At 35.5% G+C, this 22,795-nt stretch overlaps 1 protein-coding gene across 9 annotated transcripts in view; it reads left to right on the forward strand.

Moving 5' to 3' along the window:
* Positions 1 to 22,795, forward strand: part of LOC149543817 (uncharacterized) — a 63,057-nt gene that overhangs the window by 25,100 nt on the left and 15,162 nt on the right. The window contains exon 1 of one of the 9 annotated variants that reach the window (XM_089798502.1): positions 20,449 to 20,464. The exons of the other annotated variants lie outside the window; for them this stretch is intronic. The gene's annotated coding sequence lies outside the window, so the exon portion shown is untranslated. Of the gene's footprint in view, positions 1 to 20,448; positions 20,465 to 22,795 lie in introns of those variants that run through there. 9 annotated transcript variants of the gene reach the window in all.

Here is a 22,795-nt window from a genome sequence, read left to right on the forward strand (position 1 = left end):
GATTTTTTTTTTTGAAAATTTGAAACAATTGTATAAGCTTGAGCATTTTCAAAATGAATTTTGCTAGATTTAATCGTTTTGGAAAATCTTTATTTTTTTTGGTGAAAAGAGAAATTTTAACAGTGAAATTAAAATTGGAAAATCGATTTTGACTGCCAGAGAAATGATTTATTTTGGTTAAAATTTGAAATGGTATTGTAATGTTGGAATTGGATTAGATTGCAAAATCACATTAATTTGGTTGAGATATTGCCTAGAAAATTTTAAAATGTTGAAAGAGATTAGTAATTTAGAATTGAAAATTGATTTTAGCTTGCTAAATTCAATTTTAATGATATTTTAACTACTAAAACGTTGTTAAATGAAAATTTTGACATCCCCTAGGCTAACCTTGTTTCTATTTTGCAATTTAAAATTAGCAATTAAATGAGCAAATTTCACTTTGCGCTAAAGTAATTTTAGCATGGCATTTAAATTTGGGCTATTAATAAAGGAGCTAATTTAATTTTGTTTTCCTCTAAGGCAAGTCGGCCCGCTTGGAGAGGCAAGAAAATTTGGTATAAGAGGGGGCTCCCTGCCTCTTGTTTCCTCATCCCTTCTTCCTTCTCCTTTGGTGAGTGATTTTCTTCTAGAGGAGCAACTTGTAGATTTGGGCGATTTTTGGACAGATTTTATCCTTGCTTGGCAGCATCGTCTTCTTCAATCTTGGGCGAATTTATGCCCTAGGTCTGGTTTTGGGGCAAATCTGAATTTCCTCCAGCTTAGATGATTTTTTTGAGATCTGATTTTTTTTTCCAAAGGCTGCGATTTTCACTTCCAGATTTAGGCGATTTTGCTTGGTGAAGAGGCTATGTGATCCAAGTGTTTGATTTTGGCAAATGTGGGCAATTTCAAGGAAGTCAAAGTTTTGATTTTTGCTAGGGCATCATTATTTGCAAGGAGGCTTGAAATTTTCGAGATCTGATCCGAATTTGATGAGGGCCCGATTATTGGTAAAGGCAGATTAAAGGTAAAATTCTATTCATTTTAGATGTGAAGATTGGTTTAAAGGTGGGTTCTATTCCTTGTTCTTGCTTGGTTTGTTTCCCGTATTTTCTTCTTGCACTCATCATCCACCACTTCATCATTCCATTGATAGGTTGAAGTTTGGAGAGATAAATGTAGATTTCATGATAGGACACTTGGAGAGGCAAAAATAAGCTAGACCACCCTAGGATTGAAGTTGGGATATATAAGTGTAGTCCATCCTAAGGGAACAAAGAGGCATAAATAAGTGGTAGCCCCACCTCTAGGTTGAAGGTTGGAGATTGATAAGTGTAGAGATAGGACTCAGAGAGGCAAAAATAAGCTAGATTCTATTGATAGAAAGAAGGTTGGAGATTGATAATTGTAGTCCATATCATTTAGAACAAAAGGTTAGAATTAAGTGTTTAGGATGGTAGATGTTAGTGTAAGCAAGAACCCAAAAGGAACAAATACCAAAAAAGACAAAGAAGACATGATGCCTAAGACCACCTTCTTCTCGAAAGTGAGGCGAATAAGTGATACCAATATTGGCACGGTAAACTTGGTATAGTTGACGGACAAATTGAAAGAAGGGCAATCCCCCATGGCAAAGAAGATCTACAAGAGCGGAATTGTACACGCGGCGACTGTCCCTCCTACCTTGCCTTATTCGGAATTGGTAATGGAGTGTGCATCCCGATATGATATTGTTACCAAGTCCATCATTTTTGATGAAGGGAAGAGAGTGTTTGCCAACATTGGCGGACAATTGGCCAAAGAAGCATTTAATATTCCCCAGTATAAAAGCATGATAGTGATAATGATGGATTAGGTGACTAAGTTGTTTCAGGATAATTAGGAAGCTTATTTCATTCACCTAAAGAAAAACTGGTTACACGAAGGCAAGAAAGGAGTTACCAGATCATCAAAGTTCACTAGGTCAGATTTCAAATCAGAATACGGCAATCTCATTGTACTTTTTAGCCGGATCATGGGCTTAGCTCAAGGTATGCAATTCAAGAACTCGATATATTTCTTTATTGATGAAATTAAAAATGGAAAAAGAAGATTTGATTGGGCTAGGATTATAAGCGAGAATTTAGAATTGCAACTTAGGACTGTGCAAAATCAAAAGCAATTCTATATGGGATCTTATCTTTTCTATTTGATTGCAAAACTATATGAAAATCTTGGACTTAAGGCCTTAGTAATTGGCAATGGGCCGGGGCAATGTTTGGTGCATGAGTGCTTTCCATGGCTTCATTTGCACAACACCAAAGATTATAAGATGTTTTATGACGCTTTTTCCATGAAGACGGTAAGGATATTGCAAGGGACATCTGCTAAGAGTCTCTCATCCGAAGCAGAAGCAAAAGTTAAGTATGGGAGTTGGTTTATCCAATTTCCGCAATTTACCTATATTAGAGTAGCAAGAAGTACAGTTTGTCCCAAGAGACTTCCAAGGTACCCACCTGACAAGGTAGTTTTGATGGAGTTGGCAGGCAACTTGAGCATTATGACAAATTGATGAAACTTAAAGGTGAGATAGGGATTACCTTCTCATTTGGAATTGACAATGATACTTGCCCCAATCCTGTTGCCTTTGTAGCTCTGGAGAAAGAGTTAGAATGGTATCCTCTAGGATGGTATAGAGCAAGTCAAGGATTTGATCCTAATGGTCTTATCAAGGCATTTCAGGGAAATACATTCAAACATATTCCTACTATAGAAGATTTTTGGGCCAATGCACAGGATGACTTTCATGTAAGAAAGCTAGCTTTCTCAAGATTGTCAGTGGGCATGATGAGGGCAATTAGATGGAGAGGCCTTGATATTCCCGATCAATTGGAAGATGATGAAAATGTGCTAAGAGGAGATTATGATATAGTGGACGGAACGGAATTAAGTCCAGTAGATTGGGATGATCACCAGGATCCTTACTTAGAGGCGATTACAAGGACAGTTGATCTACACACCGAGTTGTGGTACAATGAGAAGTTAAGGCAATTACAAAGTCGGAAGGTACGCCTTACTAATGAGAAGACGAAACCAGAGGAAGAAGGTCTAGCAGAGTCGGACAAAAAGGTGAAGGCAGTAGCCAATAACAAAGAACAATTAAAAGCAAGAAGAGAGGTTTGGAGGTTGAGAAAAGTAAGGAACATCAGAAACCTCCAACAAAGAAATAGAATGCAACACCGTCAAGGGAGAGCATGATTGAGGTTAGAAGCCAAGAAGATAATACAAGTGGACAAGGGGCCACAGTAGAGGTGAACTCTGATTCAGTATCAAGTGGTTACAGTGATAGCATCAAGTACTCTCCTCTCTTAGAGAACCAACATGGGGATGATGTGACAGTCACTAGTGAAGAAGAAGATAGGCTAGTTGATATTGAGGAAATAAGCCAGGCGCTTGAGGCTGTTGGTGATGCTTTGCTAGTTGAACCAAATCTAAATTTGGGAAGATGCATTGCACCACTATGGTTAAGGCAAATTCTTATGTTGAGAGGCGAGGTAGTGACTGCCCAAACAATTGAAGATATCCAAGGGTAAGTGGAAAAAGGTGATAGTGAAAACCAAAGACAAATTGCAAAAACGGTGGCAAAGGTAATCAGGAGTGATGATGACGGTCATTGAAAAGTTCAGATTGCTATACCAATGGTTAGCAAGGCATTGGATGAGATTGTAGCTTAGGAATATGAGATAGTAGAGCACAACTTGGGAAGAATCACAGATGATATGGAATGTGAGGAGATCTAGGAAGACATGATTTCAATTAGAGAAAGGTTAAGGAAGGCAAACGAAAGGATTGTAAAGTTGGAGGTAGAAAACAGATATTGGAGATATTGCCAGCCTATCCAACAATTGCACTAGGCAGCCCTTCCTTAAGACAGTGGGAGCAATACAGAAGAGATATCGGCTCAGTTGCACGAAGTCAAGGATTGGATCCATGATACAATCTAAGATGGGCGAAATTTCTTGCCTTCCTTTGTCTCGACATTCAGGTCATTAGTGGCTATTAGAGATAAATTCAGAACATTTGATGGTGAGTGGAAGGATTTCCTTCTAGTTAAGGACTTAGCCATTCCTAGGCCACAAGCATTTATTGAGCTACCAGAGAAATATTTGGAAAGGGCCAAGTTGATAGATGGAATAATGAGTATGGTGGAGTCTTGGTTTGTCACCTTGACCATTAGATTGAGGATACTTGAGGAGATATAGAGCAAGATTGCACAACACAGCCCAGGCGTTGACACTTCCATTTCAACTATGATGAGCGATGTTGGGGCTACGCTTGATTTTGAAGATATCAAAGAGGAGAATGCCATTGAGACAAAATTTGGATCAAGATTGGATTAGCTAGGGAAGGTTGCATCAAGAAGAAACATTTGGGCACCCTTGCCTCTCTCAATGCCTTTGTTGGATATGCGAAAGAATATGAGAAGGATCATGAGAAAACACTGCAAGCAACAAGCAACATGATGAATTCAACTAAGCTCAAGATGAAGCATACACTTTGCCTTCCCATGAAGGAAGTCAACGAGAAACTAGCCAAGTTCATTGCTTTGGCTAAAAAGATGAAGGAAAAGGGTAGAACTATATTAGAAGATCATTTGATGTAAGCCCAAGTGGCAACTTCTTCTTCTTGGGTAGGATAGGTGTCTAATTCTGATTGGCTACTATTTTGGTGCCTTCCCATTGGTTGCCACTTTTCCTTTTTTTCATTGGTCCATTGATGAGATGGTGCTTTCTCATTGGCCGATGGGGTGGCAACCCTAATTAGGGTTTCTAAGATCCAATCTGGATCGTTGATTTGGCCTTTTAATCTCTACCGTTGGTTGTAATTTTGGCTTCTATATAAGGCCATTTGCTCTCATTTGTAAAGGGTTGAAGAAAATTGTTTCTAAGATAATACCAAAATTGCCTCTCTTTATCATTGTTGTGACTTGCATGGTTTCCACTTCCAATAATTAGAATTAGATTTCCTTTGAAGCTGTTAAGGTAGATTTCATTTTGAGAAAGTTGTTAAGTAAGAGTTAGAGTAGATGGATAGTTGCATGGTGATATTAGTGGATGTTTGATAGGGATCTATAACTAGGCAATTAGCATCCTAGTGGCTTGTTAGGAAGCCTTCCGTGGTAAACTAGTCTTTTCGCTTGAATCATTGCATCTATGGAGGTAAAGCCACTGGTTAGCTTTCATCAGATTCGATCCCCATCCATTTGCTAATCTTTCCATTCATAGGAGTAGGAGTAGAATAGCAAGTAGTTGAGTAGTCGGATTTCATTCTTAGAAAGTTAGGAAGGCATAAGTCATTTGAACACAGACTCCATCACCGCCACCGTCAACATCATCTGGCACTCATACAATATCATCACCATCATACCAAAAGTCCAAGTTATCCTCGAATGAACAACGTAAGGCCGCCTACGTGATTATCAACAAATCACATCAATGTAACTGAGTTAGTATCCAAAGGTGTAAGGAATATTGGAGTTTTTCTCATGTCTTCATGAGTATTAACTTTTCAAGAGAGGGATTGAGTGTTCAACATTCCATGTCAAGTATTTAATCGCTATATGTTATGTAGTGGTACAAAACTGACATCAACACGTTGTTACTCTTGTAATGGATTGAATTGGTGTGGTTTGAGTCCCTAGAGTGACTTAGCACATGTAGGTGTTTGGTCAACTTCTTGAATGAGAAAAACATTTATAACTATTTAGTGTTGACACCAACAACATGTGGGGGATATGGGGTAAGATCTAACATTTCATATTACCAATTGGATTAATTATGATATATTTGAGTGCTTATCATCTGCTTTTGAAAAATATATTTGGATTCCTGTTTTAGCTAAGAAAACACCTTTGGGGGTCTCTTGGGGTCAAATTAGGGCCTTGATGCCATTGAGAAGTTCTTGGGGTAGTCACGTCAAACTTTGGGTGCGATTTATAAGATTTTTTTAACTTGGTAGGAGGGATTCAAAGGGTATGCATTGAAGGGATATGAGTTAGGAGTGTGGTAGTAATAAGAACTAGGACTAGTAGGGGAAAGATTACTTATAGAGTTGAGATTGTAGAAGGAATTAGGATTGGGAAGAGGAAAAGTTGGGGTTTGGGTCCCAAGAGGGATTGTGGGCCAAGGACATGGGGGAGTAGGAAGAAGGGATGGTTTGTGGATTCAATATAAGTATTAGGAGCAAAGTAGGTGCATGAGTTAGGTCATGCAGGCAAACTCGTACAGGTACAAGGAGAAGGGAGATTATAGGGAGTGAGAATTGAGGAAGATTTGATAGCGAGAACTTGGTGCCAATATTTGGGGTTATCTTGGAGCTTTGAGCTTTGAGGACTAAAGAGATAATGAACTTGCGGGGATTAGGGACCATGGGAGTATGTTATGTCTAGGCCATAACTCATGGAAGTAACTATATTATCACGGGAACGTGAAACCACAAGATAAAGTCCCTTGAAGTTCATATGTGGACTCATTGTGACCCACAAAGAATATAAAGTAAGGCTTCAGGGGTTAGAGAGTTGGGGTTTTGAGGAAGCTTTGAACCTCAAAGCCTACGTATAGGCCTTTACATCCCAAAGTCCTTTAATATAGACACAAGACATTCTATTGAACAATAACCATCTTCAATGCATGGTGGACACACTTGGAATTTGGACTGGTTATTGATGGTAAGTGAATAGGGAAAGGGCAACAAAGGGGAAGGTACTTGAGCAAATGTTATGTGCCCTTTCTAAAACAAGGGTTTAATAAGAAATAATAATAGTAAAATTAAAATATAAACAATTAATATGTAAATAGTTTATTATTATCGTATAATGTGATTACAAGACAAACGGACTGGTAACGATAATTTGAATTGAATCAGAATCGGCAAAGGGCAAATTGAATCACGAATTGACCATGAATTGGCCACAAATCAACAAATTTAAAAAACTCTTGAAATCTAGAGATTTTAACACTTTAAACTTATGTTTTGCACCCTTTATTGAATATAACTTAATATTATGATAATAAATAGTTTCTATTATCTTTGTTTAGTATCTAATGGTTATCTATTGCAATCTTCTGTAAATATTAGAATGTTTCTAATATTTAGTTTTCTGTTTCTAGAATAGAATGTTTCTTTTCTTTATGATTGTTTCTTAAGGAAACATCGTTCAGTCTCTTGTATAAAGTGATCTCTTGATCACTGTTAATAACAAGCAAATATTTTCCAATTACTTCATAATATGGTATCAGAGCCAATACTCTAAATTTTTTCGAAAATAATTATAATTTCTTTGTTGAAATTATCTGCCTTTTATTTTCAAAGTTATTTACATGCATATTTGCTTCCAACTCTCTTTATAATCTGATTAGGGTTTCCTTTCAAAGAGATTTGAATCCGCCGACTTCTGGTTAGGTTTTGCAACCCATTTCTGTCCAAATTTGTCTATTTTTTCTGCACATTTTTGCCATTTTTTGTGGTTTTTTTTACAGCACGGCCGTTTTTGTTCAAAACCCTAATTTTCAAGTTTGGAAAAATTTCTTGATTTCGAATTCGTGGTGGGTATTTTGAGAGCTCAATTGGGTTTTCGTCAGATTTTTCTAGGTGCTGCAATTTTCAAGCTAGCCGATCCAGAAACCGACAACATATTCTTTCTGGGTATTTCGAGCTCTCTTCTGGGTCACCTTCTAATTTTTTGGGTCTCTACTTTTTGAGGGTTGCATGTACTTGCATGTTGTTTGCATTTGTTGCTTTACCATGCAAAGTCTCATTTTTTGCCTCCCTTAAAAATTCTGGTGGGTTTTCATAATTTTTTTCCTTGATTTTTTTTTTTGATGGGTTTTCATATTTTTTCCCTAAAAAAATTTCTTATGGATTTCTGGTTCTGTAATTCGCAAAGTTGTGTGGGATTCCTTTGTGGGTTTGTATTATCTATTGGGTTTTACCGTTTTTTCTATAAAAAATTGAAATTTTGTAATGTTGGGTTTTGATTGATTTTTCACCTCAAAAATCATGTTGGGTCTTGATTGTTTTTCACCTCAAAAATCATGTTGGGTCTTGATTGTTTTTCACCTCAAAAATCATATTGTGTTTTGATTGATTTTTCACCACAAAAATCATGTTGGGTTTTGATTGATTCTTCACCTCAAAAATCATGGCTTTTTGTGGTTTGTTTTAGAGCATTATGCTCATCTGCAAAGTTTTAGAGCGTTATCCGAAGTACCATCAACAATCTTTTCAGCAAACATCCTCTGCTCCAGATTCAGAAGGCTCCTGGAACAAGAAAATTCAATGCAACTATTGCCACAAGTTTAGTCACATGAAGGTTGAATGTCGGAAGTGCTTAGCTGCCCTATCTAAGCAGTCTAGTTAGCAGCCCACAACGAACAGTGTGGAGCACCTTGAGTAGACATAGTTTGCCTTTTACGCTTTTTGACAGCTTCGTGCTTTGGTTAGATTAACCATTAAGGGAGGCTATTATGATAAATAGATAGTTTCTATTGTCTTTGTTTAGTATCTAATGGTTATCTATTGCAATCTTCTGTAAATATTAGAATGTTTTTAATATTTAGTTTTTTGTTTTTAGAATAGAATGTTTCTTTTCTTTATGATTGTTTCTTAAGGAAACATCGTTCAGTCTCTTGTATAAATTGATCTCTTGATCACTGTTAATAACAAGCAAATATTTTCCAATTACTTTGTAATACTTAAAGGCACTATAACATCATCAAATAAAAGCTAACATACATAAACAAGGAACATAATTGATAAATCTATCACATACTTTACACGTAAAATGTAAATTGTAGCTGAAGAAAATAGAAATCATAGGATCATAATGAGTCAAATCATAGAATGTATGTAAGATGAAGATCCATGAAACATATGTCTATCAATATTTATAAACAAAATGAAAAAACAAGGCTCTAGCTCAAGCTTCATCCTTATCATCATCCTCAAGCTTAGCCTCAGCCTCAGCCTCAGCCTCAAAGTATCCTGTCTACCTTCCTACAAAAGCTTATAAGATAGGTCCTAGAGAAGTGTTGAGCCATAGCCCCTGCATTGCCTTCTACAGTAGAGAAGTGTTGAGGCATAGCCCTTGCATGTAAGATGGGCTCACAAACAACATCACTAGGGCCTGTGTTTGTGTGCGTGTGTGTACATTTGCTAGCGCTTGAAAATGCTCTAGCCGCCTCCTTTGCCATGGCCACAGCCTCAACCTCTCTATCTACTTGGCCAACCCACTCATGATTTGCTTCTGTGAAGATCAGATCTACAACCTCAGTGAGCCACTCTGATTTTGGATCAATCTCCACTAGAGTGATGGGAGAGGAGTCGACACCCAAAATTTGTCTGATCCTAAGACGAAGGTTGTAATGAACGAAGACAAGATCATTCAACCTCTGCATAGACAACCTATTTTTCCTCTTTGAGTGGATATGCTTGAATATGGACCAACTGTGCTCACCTCTAGAAGTGTTGCTTGGCTGACTCAGAATACAGATGGAAATTTTCTGAAGTCTTGGGGTTGTGGGCCCAAACATTTGTCACCATCTATCTCTTCTATTGATGCTAAACAATTAGAAGGCCCTTTAGGGTTAGAACAAAGAGGAAAGGCAAAAAAAACATTAAAAAAGATGTGTTTTTTTAATAATTTAACTCGATTTTTTATCAAATTGCGTGGGCCAATTTTTCGCGATTCATGAAGGCGATTTTGGATTTTTTTGGATGAATTGCTGAATTGGCAATTCATGGCGATGAAATTGCCGCTCTGATTCAACGATTGAGAAAAAATCGGGAAGCTCGAATTGTTGCCAAACTAGCGATTCACATGATTTTTGGGTAATTCTCGTTACAATATAATTGAGTATCTCGAGTTTGTGAGGTCTCTTAAGAGACAAAGTTGCAAAATATATCGATATCTAAGAGTATTGATTTTATACTAAGGCCAAACCATATGACTATTAAAGAGAAGTTAAACACAATATCAAGGAAAGTGGATACATGTTTGAAGTATTAAGATATTCCTATAAGTCGTTAGCCAATGGTGGTATTAATACAAACATTAAAAAGGAGCAAAATATTATTAAAAAAAGGTAGTTGTAATTACAAATCAGATCGAGAGTTTATTTAGAACAAGATGGATAAAGATTAGTCTAGTTACATAATAAGACCAACGATTTATCAAAATTGCATATACATTCTGAAATGTGTCGGCTGAGTTAATGATATATGTAAAATTAATATGCAGCAATTATATGTTTAAGCAAGGCTGACTCATTGATATAGTCACTCGCAATTATAATAGAGTGATTCTCACATTGGTAGTGAATGAAGGAAAAAGGTGCAATTTCAAGTTTTAGCAACCAGTAATGCACTGGTTGAAAAAGAAGAAAGGCAACGATGACGATAAATATGAAAAGCAACCTACGATGATTAAGAGAGAACCCCAGAATAAGAAGATAGTGCTTATAATTTACTAACGGGACTACAAGCAAATATCACATGCATCCTAAAGAATGCTATTAGGTTATTATTGTTAATAATACTAGGGATATCTTCATATGAGAAGATAGCAACCCATATATTACAAGATAATAGAGACATTAATATCATCAACGTTATTAGTCAACATCAATGGTTTGCTAAGCATTGACAATTAGAAAAGACAAATCACAAATCAATATAATGATTGAATTGTGAAGGCTTTATAATAATTAAGTGCCAACAATCTATTATTATTTAAACTCAATTTAAGCGGCATGTATGATGGTACGATTAGTACCCAAAGAAGTCAAGGCAGCAGCCAACAAAATTAATAAGATATAGATATTTGTTATGGAAGGATTGATCAAGGAAGGGCATAACCCTTCCAATTCAAGAGATGCCAACTTTTGGGTTTGAGGTACAAGAGTGAGTTCACATTCACTCAACAATAGGATGGAACAAGGAGAGGCATCAATAATAAGAAAGAACTTCTATTAGTCCATTAAATAGTCGACAATATCCGGTATGAATATCTAGATGTTTATATAGCACAATGAATCTACCTATGACTAATTATTCCGTGATGTGTGCATACAATTCATACTTTTTATAACTGCTATGTTACACACAAACATACATAGTAACATATTTCTGAAGCTAAATACATTGTTGATAATACTTATTGGCTATATCATGATAAATACATTTCTGATTCATCAGCGATCACCTAGTTTATTAGATGAATATAGAGAATTTGTGAATTGGATAAGGTATGACATGTTTTTAATTGCCGACTGCTCTAATCATCCATGGTGGAAGAAAATGGGGGTTTCACAATTGGGAAAATGGTAATAAGGTCGCCTTTGAAGCGTGCTACCTCATGGTTGTGACAGAGTCCCCATGGGCCCAAAGGGGGACAAGGTGGACTGTCTTTGGACTTAAATACTTTTAGGGCACCCTGTTGTGAATGCGCCTAACAAGCCCTATCATAGTAAATGGGTGCTCAATCATTGGAGGTAAGTTAAGGGTGGAAGGATGGAGGAAAACGGCCACAGGATCCCACACTAGGTACACCAACTCATGTACAACACAGACCACATGAGAGGCCAAGAGGGATGGCACACCCGCTCTTGGGCCAAGTGTAGAAGGTTTCTGGGGCACCTCATCAAATACTTAACACTTCTATGGTTGGATCACCTTAATGTTAATATTAACAAATTAATGATTTGATCATATTTGTTGTTAAAGAAGTTAAGTTATGAATTATGATTATCAATAATAAATATTAGACCCCAATTGTGTTGCAAGGCTTTAAATCAAGAGTAAAAGGCATCTCCTAAGCCCTAATTGTTCAACGAAAATTGTGATTTAGGGCAAAATTTGAATACTCATAATTTGGGGACATTACAACAAAATATTGCACTAAATGGTGGAGTCTCAAAAGTGTTTTGCGTTGTCTTTTTGTTTTTTATTGAATCTTCACAGAACCAATGATCAATGTTGTCAAAAACATCTATTTGCATATCATATGTATTGGACTTGCAATTTGGAGATGGAGGGTTTAGAGGTTTGTGAATTCAAAATGTCAGCTGCATATAGAGGTCCACCTCTAAAGAGATATGACTGCCAAAGATCAACTATCAATATTATTGTTAAGTGTGTGCTAGATGAAGGAGATGGCGAGCTTTGAGTTTAAGGACAAACACTTGCAGAGGTACACACTTAATGACCAAAACATATATCCAAAGTTAAAACCTTAACTGTATCATGAAGTGTATCTTTGCATGGGGATATCAATCAAGTTTCAAAAGGACATGCTTGCATTGTGATGCATGCAAGTGGAAACATGAAATTTGGAAGTTGAATTTTTTTAAATAGCACGAAGGCTATGTATAGTTGCAAGATGTTTGAAGTGTTGACAATTGAAGATGTAATGTCCCCTATTGGGATTTGTCATAAATTAAATGGGATTAATCAATTGAACTTTTGCAAATCCAATATATATATCTTATTTCATTTCTCGATCTCTCCATGGTAATTTCTCAAAGTTAATATTCTACATATATACTTTTTCATTCTAAGAGTTGTCTTTTCATAAATTTTATTATAATAATTTTATTATTATATTGATAATATAATTATATTAATAATTAGATTAATAACATATGTTATATTAATAATATAGATTATATCAATTATTTTATTATTATTATATTAATATTAATATTATAACATATAATGCATAATATATTTACTTTATAAATTTAGATTATTAATCTAAATACTATATTTTATTGCTTAATATAATATTTAATTCTCATATTAATATATTATGCAATATTATAATATGACAATAAATTATAACTATACCATTGTTAATATTAAATTATTATATATTTAATTATATGGATCTTATTTTGATGGGGATATCATAGTCCTTCCCTCTTAGATTTTGCTTGTCCTCAAGCAAAAGTCATTTATACATAACATTTTTTGGAGAACCATCATATGAAGCATATAATTGGATGCAAGAAGATTTTAGTATATATCATAATGCACAAAAATACAAAGCATACACAAAGTAGATATATGAATGCATGAAAAGACAAAGCATACACGAAGTAGATATATGAATGCATGAAAAGACAAAGCATACACGAAGTAGATATATGAATGTATGAAAACACAAATCAGACATGTGAAAACACAAATTAGATACATGATTGCATGAGAACACGAAGCAGACATGATGTAGACACATAATACATGCATTCTTGATTACAATTTATTAGAATTAAGAAGATGCTTTACAAAATTTACTAATAGAATCCTACAACCACAAGTGATCATTGTTACATATGTGTGTGTAAGTTTCAAGAAAATGCGAGTGAAGATAATTTATGTCAAACCAATTCCATTCTAAATCCAAGAGCGAAACTTTGCCCGATGTTTACGCATGCGCACGACGTGGCCTGCTTTGCGGGATGCTTTTTTTGTTTTGTTCTTATTATCATTCGTAGTCGAGAAGAACACTTAGGATGTAAAAAGATTGCTTAGGTAACAAACTCAACAGTTTTTCTCAAGTTTTTTGTGGATCCAACCCCTTAACCCCATTTTGATCCTTACCCATCTTGGAACAACTGATTGGCTAGATTTACTCGAAATCCCCTAAATATTTTGCCCTTTTAATCTCCAAGTATATGTTGAGTGGATGATGCATCCTATCCCTGCCCTTCCAGGATTTCCTCTTGATGCTCCGTCAAAGTTCAATTTTGCCCATTTTGCAGGTGGTGGTTCCCATCTACAATTTGGTGTATAGCATTGGGGGATTGATAAGTTTACACCAATTTTTCCACATGTCTATATCCCAGTCTGAGAAGACTCCTTTGATTGAATTTCTTAGGTCATTGTTCATAACTTCCATTATGCTTGCTTCTATTTTGTTGAGAAGGGAAGGTATTGTTAATTCTTGGTTTAATAAGTTTCTCCTATTCCTCTCTTTCCAAATTTCCCATAGTAAGATGGATGGTGAATTTTCCATTGGTTGTTATATATCTTAGAGAATCCATTTTTGGGCCAGCTCTTTAAGCGATCCCATAGTCTTTTTGAAGAAGTAGAAAGCCAAATAAGTTTTTGACAAAGCCAATGCTAGCATGATTTTGTGAAGGAACAATGATATAGTTGGTGTTCAACGGTATTTGAATTATTTTTACAAGGGGGGCATCTTGATGGGCTTTCAAAACCCATTTTTGTAAACCTCTTTGTTGTAAGGATCCTAATTTTGTATGGCTTCCCAGAGGAATATGCTAGCTTTGGGAAGACAAACTCGATCACAACACAAATTTTAGTGTATCTCTATCTGTTCCCATCTTTGAGAGTTTGTGATTTGTTCATAGCCCATTTTTGTACCATATTTCCCATTCTAGCATGATTTTTGTGAAGGAACAATGATATAGTTGGTGTTCAACGGTCTCTAAACCCTTTTTACAAACGGGGCAGCTTGACGGGCTCTCAAAACCCATTTTTGTAAACCTCTCTGTTGTAAGGGTTCTATTTTGTATGGCTGCCCATAGGAATATGCTAGCTTTGGGAAGACAAACTTGATCCCAACACAAATTTTAGGGTATCTCTACTATTCCAATCTTTGAGAGTTTGTGATTTGTTCATAGCAGATTTTTCTTTCAATCTCTGGCTTAGTGTCAGAGATTGAAAGAAAAAAGATTTCTGATTTTTTTGTGTTGATTATTTGTCCTGAGGCTTTTGTATATGTTTTAATAATTTGTTTGTAGTTTTGGGTTTATATTATTGTGCTTTGTCTTGGGAGGATAGTATTGCCTGCAAATTATTGATAGGTAATGTTAGGGATTCCCTTTGTTACCATGACACCCTTTATTATCCCACTAGCTTGAGCGTTTTTAACTGCTCTTACGAATGCCTCGGTCATTATGATGAAGTGGAATGGGGATATGATATCCCCTTGTCTAATTCCTCTTGAAATGTTAGAAAAGCCTTCTGGTGTATTATTAATTAGGATTGATATTTTGTGAGTTGCCATACAATTATATATTAAGTTGATCCATTGTCGGGAGAAACCAAAAACCTCTAATGTTTTACAGAGGAAACGCTAGTCTACATTATTGTAAGATTTTTGTATGTCTAGCTTCATTAGCATGCAGGCCTCTTTGTTGGACTGTGCTGAATGAATTGTTTCCTATATTGTAATGATGCCCTCTAGTATCTATCTGCGTGGTACAAATCCTGTTTGTTCTTCTGAGATTAGCTTTGGAAAAACTATTTTGAGTCTGTTAGCCAGAACCTTTGATAATGTTTTATATACTGTATTGCAAAGAGCTATTGATCTAAAATCACCCAGTTCTTAATGCTTATCTTTTTTTGGTATTAATGCTATAGAAGTGTTGTTGATTTCTGAAAGTAAAGATCCTGCCTTTCGAGTTACTTCAACAACTTTCCAAAGGTCCTTTCCTAAAATCTCCCAGCATTTTTGGAAAGAAGGTTTGGAATCCGTTTGGTCTTGGGGACTTGTCAGAATTGAGAATAAACACTACTGTTTTGATTTCTTCCGTTGTGAAGGCTTTGCTTAAGATTTTATTATCTGCTTTAGTTATTACTCAGGGAATAGACCTTTTCATGGTGTTTTGAGCGATTAAGTTTGAACTCTCGTAATTGTTAAGTATGTTTGTATAATAGTTTACAAATACTTAAGATATTTGTTTTGGATCTTCTACGTAATTTTTAATTTTAGTTATTTTATTAATGTTTCTATTGTTAATAGTACTGTTCTGAATTTTTTTTGAGTTACGGTCTCCTAAAAGCCAAGTTTCCCTAGATTTTTGCTTCCAAAATATTTCCTCCTTCACTAATATATTTTCTTGTTTTCTTAGCAGTTCCTTTTCTTTGTTATATTTTTCTCCATCCATACCATTTTTTATTACCTCTTCGTTAAGTTTCTTTAATTCTTCTTCATTATCTAATTTTTCTTTAGAAATATTGTTAAGTGATTTTTATTCCATTTTAGGATGTTTCCTTTTAAGTATTTAAGTTTAGATACAAAACAAAACATTTTGGATCCCTCAAAATCACACTCTGTCCACCGCTACTTGATGTTACCCATAAATTTATCATCAAGAAACCACATTTTCTTGCATTTGAAAAGATTTATTATGGGTTTGACGTGTTCTTCTATATCTAATCTGTCTGGGAAGTGGTCTGATCTTGCATTTTGTAGAATTGTTGAATGTATTGCATAATTGAAATTACTTAGATCCCCTTTGAAGATGAATCTATCTAACCTTTCTGCAATGTGGCATGAACTTGGTCTTTTGTTATTCCATGTGTATAAACCATTGGATAGCGGGATATCAATTAAGATTTCTGAGAACCAATCTCTGAAGTCTATCATAGTTTGTGTTATTGTCTGGGTTCCTCCTAGTTTTTCATCCAAATTCAGAAGTGCATTGAAGTCTCCCCCTATGCAGTAATTGGCTGTTTTGTCTGTTTCCATAAAGGTGCTGATCCTTTTCAAACATTCCTCTTTATCTGTTGCTGATATCAGCCCATATACGTTGATAAGTGTGAATTGAATATTATTTCTATAGCTCTGAATTGTCGCTCCCATCCAATTGTTTGATGATGTTATTGTGTTATAATTGATTTTCCTTGGGTCCCATAATATACCAATGCCTCCTGTTGATGCTATTAAATCTGTTTTTTCCAAACTCCATGTCTCTTTCATAATTCCCCTTCTTCATTATTTAACTTAGTTTCTTAGATTAATAATACTTCTGATTCAAGTAGTCTTAAACTGTGCTTTAGCAAGCACCTCTTGTTAGGGGTGTTTTGTCCCCTAACATTCCATGTGTTTATCCTCATTGTTTATTGGGAAGGATCTTCTCCTTCCCAACTTTTACTATTTCTTCAATCTTCCTTTGGTTGCCTACATTACGTATCGTTCATCTGAGCTCAGCAAGCGATTTCCAACCTCTTTTTTTTGACTGTTTTCCATATCTTGGGATTGGGATGCCTGCCATATTTGCTTCAATACCTAATTTGTCTGGATTCTCTCTTGCATTTTGTAGACTAAATGTAATTTCTTCATCAGGGATCTCTTCCTCATCTTCTCTTAATTCATCTATTCCTTTTGGAGATTCCCTTTGTTCATCATTTCTTTTTGTTGACCAATTTTCCCTTTTTTGTTATTGTGTCTTGTACCCCATATTCTTCCCATTTCTTAATGGAATTCCTCCTGTTCTTCTGATTACTACCAGTTTTTGCATCTATGCCATTGTTTTCTTGGTTTGCTTCATTCCATTTACTCATTATTGCTTCTATCTCTATAGGTATGAGGATGTTCCTGGGATTTATTGCTTGTTCCTTTTTCTTCAGTTTCTATTGGTGTAAGAGGGGTGGCAAAGAGATCTTTTCCATCTGATAGGGTTTTACCAGAATTTATATCTCTTTCTCTTTTTCTCCCTTTTCCTAATTGTTATATTTTCCCATTGTTTTGAGGATGCTGGAGGTATTTCACTTCCCCCTTCTTTATAGTTGCTGTTTTGTTCTTGCTAGGTCTTATCTCTATTGTCCACAAGCTCTTTTTGCTCTATTTCTTGGTTTGGAGTATGCATCATTTCTTTTGATAGCTTATTAATATCTATTTTCCTTAGCAAATTACCTACTTCAAAGTTATTGCTGCCATTATCTTCTATTATGATTTCTTCTCTTGTTTCATTTTGTTTTTCTGAACTATTTGGTTGTTGTCTGTTTGCGTCTCTGCCTTCTTTTGCTTCTTTTCTTCTGCTTCTATTGGGCTATCACCCCTGACTGGTTCCTTTATGTATCCAAAGCTTGAGGTATAGTTTTATCTGCTGGTGATTTTATTCATGAAGTCTCCTTTTCTTCGTTGTCTTTAATATGTTTTTCTTCAATTGCCCCTTCTGTTATTAAGCTTTTGATATCGGTTAGATTACTTATCACTGCTGCTAGCTTCTGATGATCGATGTGAGCTTCTTCCCAAAGTGTCTCCAGATCTTCTAAGTCACTTTCCAGTAATAGCTTCTCATGTATCAGATTTCTATATCTTTTCAAGGTGTACTTAGTTTCTTTGGTGTAAGAGTTGCTATCTTTACACTGCATACAATCCTGAATTTCATGTCCTCTTTTTCACATCTTTGATTATACACCTTTCTCTATCGCATTCTTGGAATTTCTTTCTTATTATGTCCTTCCCTCCCTTGTCTGATTGATGAGGTGTGTGTTTACTTAAAATGTTGCGGGATGTTCATATCTATGATCTCTCCTTCCTCAAATTCTTGGTTGAAATTACTTGTTAGGTTATCCTGAAACTTCCTTTGACTACATTTGATGTTTGTTTCTGTAGGTTTCTTTATCAGCTTGCCTACTGAAGTTTCTTCTTTCCGCTGCTCTATATATATGTTTTCCTTCCACACTGTCAGTTTTGGAAGACTTTTTCTTAAATTTGAGGTTTTGCTCTTATATGTGTATCCTCCTACCTTTGTTCTTCTATGATCTTCCAACAAAGTTATTTCTTGTATGTTTTTTTTCGGATTTGGAGTATTTTAGTTTGTATATTGAACTATTGGTGATTATTTTGATGGAATTAGGGTCTTTTATGTTAGGGTTTAGATTGATTAAAATTTTAATCCCATTTGAATGTTTGTAGTTGGCATCTATGCCCAAAAAGTCTCCTATTGATGAGCCTATTTTGTGAAGAGTATGAAAGTTGATGAGTTCTATTGGGATTTCTTTGAGTTACAGCTGTTTTGGCATTGTTAATGTTTTAATTACATCTTCATTACAGTTTGGCATCCATGTAAAAATGTTAATGCTAAAACCTTTGAAAAAGCATAAAGATCTAGAAAGTAAAACTATTTTTAATTGCTATACTCTTTTAGTGAATGTAGATCAAGTGATTTGAGAGGGAGAACATACTTACCTGTTTGACATAGAATTATTTGGGCCATTTAAGTAACTTAATATTTTTTGATGTAGGCCTGTTCCAATAGGCAAAGACTTGCAGCTTTTCTCATTCTGACCAACGACGTTTACTTTGAGGGTTATTGATAATGATTGTGTTTTGAGTTTCCTTAGGGTTCTAGCAGGTTTCATTTGGGGCTCGAATAGGGATTGGGGTGAGCCTTGTTTTCCAATATGGTCCTAGGGTTTTGATTTGTGGCATTTTTGGCTGAGTTTGAGGGGGGGTCCTTTTTAAGGGGAGATCTTGGTTTGTCGCTGATGTTGACAAAGGGTTTGGAGCCTATGGGGATTCTATTTGCTTCTGATATGGATAAAGGTTTGGAAGCTGATGTGGTTTTGGTACCCTGTTTCCTGGGTATCTGGGGCTTACTATGTTTTAGGAGGGATTTATTAGCTTGGTTCTTTCTGAATCTGTGAGAAATCCTATCAAATTTTTGAGGGTGACGATCTCTTGCTGGAAAGCTATTGGCCTTATGTTGTCTTTACTCTCTTCTTTTCCTGTTTTTGATAGTTGTCCAGCCTTCATTGTTGTCATTTCTTTCTGGGAAGGTCTCCGTTTGATCGTGGAATTCTTTCATAGCCCCTTCTTGCTTTTCATCTACAATTTTTGGATCTGGTGGTGGCCGATATTTGACTTTATCTCTAAGAGCATACTTTGTTTTGGAGAAATAATTTTTAGGAAGTTTTCTGCCCTGGGTGTTTAATGGTTCTTGAGCTTTGATCTTAGATTGATTTATAATTTTTGGTTTACCCTTCGTCTCTGCAGATGTCTGATTTTTTGCTAGGGCTTCGAATCTATTGTAAGTAGGCAATCCATTTGCATAAACTGTGTGTTCGAACTCCAAAATATCTGCCTGCCAAATTTTTCGATGGCATACTGTCTTTGGAATAAAGATCATTGCCCTGGGCCTCGAGGTGGTTAAGATTGTGAGTCTTTTGACGGACCTGAAGCTGCAGGTCGTGAATGTGCTGCAGGTAATATTGGCGCAATACCTCTCCTTGTTTCACCATTGGTTTTGATGATTCTCTGGGACCTTTTTAATGCCAATTTCGCTGCCTAAACTGAGTGATCTGAATGAAGGGACATGATCTTCTTATGGAGGAGATTGATCTGCTGTTGTGCATGTATTTGGTCTGCCTTTATAATGGTCACCTGCTTGTTAGCAGTCAGGGAAACCTTCACATAAATTTGACGATTGCCTGTGCTGCCCGTAAGTGATTTACGGATCGATTCAAACTTTGTAATGTCTGCTATTTTTATTCCTCCCTAGGGACAAGCTCTGCTCTCTCTGTACAAAGTCGAGACTCGAAGTTGCAACAGTTGTTCACTTCTAAGATGCGATCAGCAATCAGGAGGCGAAGGAAAAACTGCTGTCGGTTACCTCCTATTTTACTAAGTCTGTATTTTGACCTCCCTATGGCTGGAAAGACGCCTCAGGTCTGTGTGAAGCGATATAAGGTATGACCCCATGAATACCTGCAAACTGTGTTTCGCTTCTTCTTTTATATCAATTATATTTATTATAATTTAATATCATTACATATAATGCAGAATATATTTACTTTATATTTCTAGATTATTAATCTAAAGATTATATTGTATCGCTTAATATGTAATTCTCATATTATTATATTATGCAATATTATAATATGATAATACATTATAACTATACCATTATTAATATTAAATTATTATTTATTTAATTATATAGATCCTATTTTGATGGGGATATCACAGAAGAGTTTAAAATATGGATTTGCATATGTAGGTGCACACCTATGAATGGATAATAATATAAGAATTAGATTAATATAGATTAATTTTAGCATTATAGAATATATCTCAGCATTATCGCATTATTCTTATACTTATTATTATTGTGCTATTGTTAGCAAGTTTGTTGGGTTCTATTATTGTATGCAATTTCTTTCTTGGCCATATAATTGTCAACACCTTGCAGAATGTATACAGTAATCAAATTCGTTCTGCACCAAACTAGGGTTGCTCCACTATCAACTGAACTCTTAGTTCTTCCTCAGACTTTTGTGCCTCCATGGAATCATCTCTCTTCTAGATGTCATAATTTGAAGGTCTACTTTTGTGCACTAAAGGAAGGAGCATATCTCTTATGTAATTACTTTGCCTGTTGAGTTTGAAAATGGATGAAAACTCCATGATTATCAGTCCAAAAACTCATGATGTTATGAATGGCCATTCACAAATGAAACCATTACTTTTACATACAAAATTGGAAAAATCACATTTCCAACTGCCTTGAAAATAACTCAACTGCCAGTGTCACATGCAGAACTGCGCTGATGATAAAGCTTTGGCCTACTTGTTACTGCAGTCTTCTTCTTGACAAAATTATTCTGTTCTACCTTTGTTTTCTGATGGGGAGATCCTTTGCTTGAATCTTCAGACTTGAACAAAATATTGTTCCTTCCCACCAGAAAACCAGAAATATTCTACAAATTCCCTAAAGCTCTATTTATTTTATTTTATTGTAATAATTATAGATTAAAAAAATAATAAAACATCACAGGATCATCACAGGCATTAGAGCCTACAATATCAAACTGTTTTGATATGACTATATCCAAACTATATTGCTTTACCACGTACATCATAACAGCATATGGTCCAATATCAAACTCTACTAGGACAATACATTATTCAGCTCTGCGTTTGCTGTATTTTTTTCCCATTCCCAACATTCCAAAGGAGGGGATACCGCTCAGACATCCTCATTGTCTGAGTTTCTGCTAGAATTGAAGAAAATTTCGGCTCCAAGGTGCTTCGTTTTCTTCTCTTCTTTGCTTGGTCAAGCTTCCTCGTATTTCTTGTGGCACTTCAGTTCTCTGTGGAATTTGGGGCCAGTACTGTTGTTGTATGCCCAGGTATGTTAATAGTGCACCTCTTGGTTGTGTACCATTAGAAGTCTATATCCTTGTTCTTGAGGAACTTTGCATTGGATATTTCCATGGTCACTATGACTTGCACGGCAACATGGTAAAAAGTGAGTCTTGTAAAAGCCTCAGTAAGCATCCTCCTATTGTTATTAGAGACCTCATCATTTCTTGCCTTCTAAACTATCCATAAGATTTCAGTTGAGAGATAATGAACTTTTCAAATACAATCTACGCAACGAATGAGAATCTCTAACCAGCATTTTTGGTTAGTCATATTGGAATTTAGTAAAACTATTGCAAAAACTATTTCATTCTTATTTTGTAAAGAAACATTCAAAAGAGTTATGTTTGATAGATTCCTGTTTTTCTGAAAATAATGCAGATCTGGTCAGAATGGGGCTGTTTTATTGTATGACAGCTTATTTATTAAAAGCAGCCATCTGAAACAAGCCTTTTTAGGCTTTAAACAGTTAGACAAAATTGTCGAGAAATATTTGTGACATTTTTTACTATCCATCTGAAGGTTCCAACATATATTTACATGATTAACAGTATCAAATTTGTTAGCCAGATGATTATAAATATCTTTAGCTCTAATTTATTTAAACAAGATTCATCGATCCGTTTGAAGTTCCTATGTTTTTCCTTATAAGTTGTCGGTTATACAACAAATAGGAAAATTAAACACGTCGCAGTGTTCTCTAAGGATAGAGTATGTCCTCCAGTTAGAAGCAGGGAGACTTGACCTGCTACTAAGAGTGGGCCAATCAATAAGCAGACCATGTTTTATAATACACTGAAACATTTAATGCCAATTTGACTCATATTTTTGGGAAAGCATCATTGTGTTCCTTCATGTAGGTCTGTCACCATATAT

Source organism: Cupressus sempervirens, chromosome 8 (assembly GCF_028749045.1).
Source record: "Cupressus sempervirens isolate cs-2001-9-10 chromosome 8, ASM2874904v1, whole genome shotgun sequence".
Classification (NCBI taxonomy): Eukaryota; Viridiplantae; Streptophyta; class Pinopsida; order Cupressales; family Cupressaceae; genus Cupressus; species Cupressus sempervirens.